The following is a 6085-nucleotide window of genomic DNA, read 5'->3' as shown; positions in this document are numbered from 1 at the left end:
GCATTTGCGTTTGTAATTTGTTATTTTGTTTTCAGAATTGTGATTTGTTTTGCACTTCTCCGTCACCGTAGTTTCATCTACCGGAGTCTCTCCTTCATCTGTGTCTGACTCCGGTTCATACATGTATAGCTGAATACCAGTTCTCTCGCTGTCAGTCATGTTGCTTCTACCGACTGTTTATTGATGTAGGTATGCAAAGCAGAGATGTATACACTATGCCCTCTTCTGAAGACTGGGCAGGAATATGCAGCTCATTTGCATTTAAAGCGATATACACCAAAACAGCACTTTTTTAGACAGGCCCCAAAAATTACATTTTCAATATGTTATAATAAATGATCTGTGGGGTATTTTGAGCTGAAACTTCACAGGCACATTCTGGGGACACCTAAGACCAATATTACATCTTGTAAAAAGGGGCATAATAGGTGCCCTTTAAAGAATAACATAACCCACATCCTGATCCATAAATATTCCTGTCCTCATGCATATATTTGTGCATTCAATCAATCAAGTAGGGATCACTGCATATCTTCATAGACCAGTGATGAACCTACTGTTATCTTCCTGTTTCCAAGGTAATGAGAACATGACGTATTTGGACATAGGCGTGACCATAGATATATACGTAGATGCCTCATTCGCGACTGTTTCTATGGGCCGCGGTACGTAAGCCATCCGCCATTTTTGGAACGGTCTGCGAGCCTTTGAGCGTGTTGACTGTGTGCGTCTACAACAGCAGGTTATACACTTGTATATCTTTGAATATTCATTGATTATTATGGTGAATGACGTCAAGTTGACTGTTCCAAGATGGTGGACGCGTCAACGTATCCGGAGTGGTCGAATAGGGCATCTATACATATCTATGGGTGTGACAACAGGGCATGGCTTCTGACGTCACACTTGGATGTGGGCCAGGTGGGATGTCATTGATCCAAAAAAAACCAACAACAAATTCACTGCAGGCTGCAGTGAAATAGAACCAGATCTCTTTCACAGTTTAATATGATTTTAATAACTCTTATTAAATATCAAGCATGTCATGAAGTTACGTTACATGATTTGAACGTTAAATTCGGGCATTTATATGGAAAGGCAAATTATCAAGCATCACTGTGTTTCATATACGTTATCATGTTTTTATAGTACTTGTAAATCGAAACCGAAACTACAATGTGATTCATTGTACAACCCAAATGTCATAAAGGTCTTAACCCATTTAAGCCCACCGGCAACTATAGTTGCCGCAGTTTATAGTTGTCATTTTCCTTTTATAAGTATTTTTCTAGATGTTATCCATGTTTTATTTCTCAATGACATACAAGCAAAGAAAAGAGGTATTCACTTCCTTCCTGTCACATGGACCTGACATCATCTAAAGAAAACAAATCTTGCAGGAGATCTATAGTTTTTTGTATACTTAGTCAAAAGTCCAAGCGGCAACTATACTTGTCGGTGGGCAAATGACTTGTAAGTACATATGGGGAAATGGGGTATACTGTGTTAATAGGTTAATGAATCAAGGTTATTGGTCTTGTTTTCTGCTTTTTGCTTTCATAATATCCCACCTAAAACATGACTTAACCCTTTAACTGACATCTCTACTGTACAGTAGACCTTAATTTGATAGGGAATAAATCTGTCAAAAGGAGGAGAAGAGAGAGCAATCTTTCCACAGCTCTACGGCCCCACTTTTGTGTCTGCTTTTGCCATGAGGGGTGGGCTTTACAGTTTTCAAGTGACCACAGCAGTTTACAAACTTCCGTCCGTCCCACAAAAGGAAGGATGGAAAGCTAAAACATGGGATTAATTTCTGTAGATTATCTTTTTCTCCCTTTTATGACATTATATTAAATCACCTACTACATTCAGCCATTGAATACTATGGGCCTAAAAAAAAATTTAATTTTCTTTCAGGTATACCTTTTTTATTATATAGATGTATTTTCTTCATTCTACTTATTTTTATTTATTTATTTTCATTTAACTAACACACCTCTAAGAATGAAAATACCTGCATGTTCAATAATAAGTAAATAAATAAACAAACAATCATGGGTGTAGCCTACACATGATAATTATTTAAATAATCATATATTTTAAAAAGAATATCATTAATTTCATGAATATCAAGGACTTTTGTCAGGGTTAATCCATTTGACCTAATCAATATGTGCCTATTCATAAAATATGTGATATTTTACATATTTACATCACAAAGTATAGTATGCAATTATGTAAAGTTATAAAACTACTTGTACCTTCACTGCAGTACTCCTTGTAGGCTACTATTTAGGTCCTAGGCCATTGAGTGATTTATAAACGAGTAAAAGTACTTTAAAATCAATCCTAAATATAACTGGAAGCCAGTGTAAGGACCTGAGGACTGGTGTGATATGCTCAGATTTTCTGGTTCTAGTCAGAATTCTGGCAGCAGTGTTCTGGATGAGCTGCAGCTGTCTAATGGTCTTCTTGTGAAGGCCGGTGAGGAGACCATTACAATAGTCCACCCTGCTGGTGATAAAGGCATGAACAGGTTTCTCCAAGTCTTGACTGGAAACAAAATATCTAATTCTTGCAATGTTTTTTAGATGATAGTATGCTGATTTAGTTACTGCTTTGACATGACTACTGAAACTAAGGTCTGTCTCCAGAATCACACCAAGATTCCTGACTTGATTTTTAGTTGTTAGACCCCTAGAGTCAAGGTATGCATTCATCTTGAGAACTTCATCTTTGTTTCCAAATGCAATGACTTCAGTTTTCTCCTTGTTTAACTGAAGAAATTTTTGGCTCATCCAACTGTTTATTTAATGCCGAGGATGACTCTAGCCTACAATCCTCTGAAGGACTGAACTAGGAAGGACGCAGCCTCGGTAGGATGCAGCCTTCCGTTTGAGAAACACCCAAAGTGTCTATAGTGCACTCAGTGTGCATACTATAATAGAGTGTCATCTAGAGTACTACCGATCTATCTTTCCAAGCTTGGCTCCACCATCTGGAATAAAATGTGAGTTGGTATGATTCAGACAGGAATCATTTAGAGTTTTTTTATTTTCTTTTGCTTACTCAAGACACTTGATTAAGGTTCTCTGTTAGCAAAAAGTCATTGTTTAATGTCATGACTGAAGGGATGTCAAAATAAAAGGGACTGCTGTAGAGAACTGCAATATTAAAAAATTAAAAGTGGAAATTGCTTTAAAATGACCTATTTTAGACATGACATTTGAAATGACGTTGATGAAATTACATGACATTTTTTATGTATTTCATACATAACTTAAGACAACTACATTGTCAATGTTTAATGATAAAAAAAGAACGTTCCCACTATTAAAACTGTTAAAGTCTTAATAAAAGCCATGTATGAACTAGGAGGGTCAAACTCGGCCCAGCTTGATTGTTATAAAATTGTCTGATTGTTCTTTCTTTATTTATTTTATTTCTTTATTTATTAGAAAAGCATAGCAAACCACTGCTATAAACCATCTTTAACCACTGCTTGTAATTGTTTGTCTGGATCTGTTGTACCATATGGCGACTAACAACCAATTCTTGCTTTTTTTACTCTCTTGTGTACTGTATATTCATATTTTGCTCTTCCTTGTCTTTTGTTCATCATCTTCGCTTATTTTTTGCTTCGCTTCAGCTATGATAAATAGACATCCACTCTTGCATTGCATGTTCGTGCATTTTGGGGGTGGAGCAATGAAGGGAGGGTTGATTTTGGATTGATTTCAAATATGATCTAATAAAACACTTTATTTATTCCTGAGTAATAAAACTGATAAAAATTCTAACTGTGTCATGTTCAAACTATACACTATTTGTTTCATTAACCTTTGCTGGAAGACACATTGTAACAAATAAATGCACCTACGTACATGCCAGGAATGCACACAATGAGAGCAAAATAAAGAGCCTAATTTTTACCATAGGTTAATAGGGTTAAAATACGCATAAACAAAAATGCTAAATAATACACTCAAATAATGTAAAATTGTAGACAATCTCTGCAATCATTCACATCAAAATTCTCAGCACAGAAATGTTGAATTTGAAATTGGATGGTATGTTTTTTTAATGTGTATCTCTTAAACATGTCATGTGTTTCTATAATGCACTAGAAGTGATGAGTGTTAAAGTGTGTTTCACATTTCTACTGTTTGAGACAGGATTAAACATTCACATGCTCTGTGTCTAATATGCACAGAAAAACTGACAAAGTGCACACATATTCTTATATAACCTATCCATGATATTTCTCATATATGTACTATTTGCACCCTGAAATTACACACTGTGTAATATATCTAGCATGAAATATATGCAACAAGTATCAGATATAGAAGTTATTAAAATGGTTTAGAGACACAGTGAATGTATACTCAAAATAATCAATTGATTGCTTGAAGAAGTAGCCTAACAAACCCTAACAAAGTTAACTACAGTATTAGTCTGCAGCACGGTGTGACAAAAACAGACTGCAGGTCAAAAATGTGTTGCTGACAAACAAGACTTAAAGATGCAGAAAGAAAAAAAAAACATTATATTAATCATTTTTATATTTGCTGATATGTTGATATTTGAATGTACACAAAAACATAATATAAACAAATACAGTCAAACAACAACAAATCATGCAAATCAATCCCTGTGTCCGAAATCGGCCCCTACACCTTAAATAGTGCACTATTTGAAGGGATAGCCATTTGCAGTGGTGTCCCAAACTTTAGTTGACATTATCGCGTGCACTAATTCAATCCCACAATGAACAGCTATAACGAGTACAACGTAAGTTATGAATATAACTATGGATCTGTGAGTCCGAAGGATGACCGTCACTACGGTCTTAATAGAATGATAACCTTCGTTCCGCCTTCTCTCGAGACCTTATGTAAACAAAGTTATGCCCATGACCCTGGAGGCGGAGCTTTCCGCACTATAAAAAGCGGGATGAACTTCCGGCTCATCTTCTTACTTTGAACGCCTAGTGTTCTGAGCGACAAGGATAGTGACGGTCATCCTTCGATCTCACAGATCCATAGTTATATTCATAACTTACGATCTGTTTCGACCTCACTCTGACCGTCACTACGGTCTTAATAGGATGACCTATACCAAAAGGGTCGCGAGGAACAGAAGAATTCGATTTTCCTTAATCTCGCTGGGCAACAGACATCAGAAATGCAGTGCTCACAGGTGCTGCACGGTTACATAAATTCTATAAATCTCAATAGTGTACATGATGTAGTAGACCATGAAGTTGCCACACAAATATCTCCCACAGAACTCCTTTTAGTGCAGTGGGATTGTGGCTCATCGTGGGAGTGGGCTCATATTCCTGTAGGAACCGAAACCCCCTTTCAGCATAGGTATAAGAATAACATCGACTACCCAATGTGACAAATGCTGTTTAGACAGCGGCAACCCCTGCCTAGCCTTACTGTAGTAGAAAAAAAGCTGAAGATTAGCTTTCCTCAAGACTGAGTACAATTATGTAGTACGCAATGCCCTCACTGAACACAGGTTAAGTAACTGCTCCTGCTGCTCCTGTTGCATGTGAGGAAATGGTTAACATTGAACCACCTCCAGTACCTAAATTGTAACTGGGGCTTAAATATTTTTGGCAAAAATGCAGGGTTAGGCTAAGTGACACTCCCGTGCCATCTGCCTTCCACCGCTAACAATCTCCACTAACAGAGAGAGCACAGAGCTCTCTTACCTGCTTTGTAGAGCAGAGAGCCAAGAGAAAAACCATTTAGAGAGACATTTCAATCGGTTTTCACAATAGGCCCATACTGGGACTTAGTGAGAGAGTTAAACACAAGAGGCGAACTCTGCAGTGGTGAACAGTAACGGAGTAGTTTTACATCGTTACTGTACTTAAGTACATTTTTCAAGTATCTGTACTTTACTGGAGTAGTTTTATTTTGAGTAACTTTTACTTTTACTTCACTACATTCCAAAGCATAAGATCGTACTTTTTACTTCACTACATTTCATAAAACATATCGTTACTCCTTATAATATATCACGTGCTCCGAATCATGTCTGATTCATGAACGAACGGCTTCTTTTC

The 6085-nt window shown here is 36.8% G+C and overlaps 1 protein-coding gene across 1 annotated transcript in view; it reads right to left on the bottom strand.

The window, feature by feature from the left end:
* The window catches only part of LOC107707335 (uncharacterized), a 30160-nt gene that overhangs the window by 6578 nt on the left and 17497 nt on the right, over positions 1-6085 (bottom strand). The window lies entirely within an intron of this gene.

The sequence above is a fragment of the Sinocyclocheilus rhinocerous genome, unplaced genomic scaffold (genome assembly GCF_001515625.1).
Source record: "Sinocyclocheilus rhinocerous isolate Xijiao unplaced genomic scaffold, SAMN03320098_v1.1 scaffold1316, whole genome shotgun sequence".
NCBI classification, from domain to species: domain Eukaryota; kingdom Metazoa; phylum Chordata; class Actinopteri; order Cypriniformes; family Cyprinidae; genus Sinocyclocheilus; species Sinocyclocheilus rhinocerous.
This window is presented reverse-complemented; position numbering and strand designations above follow the sequence as displayed.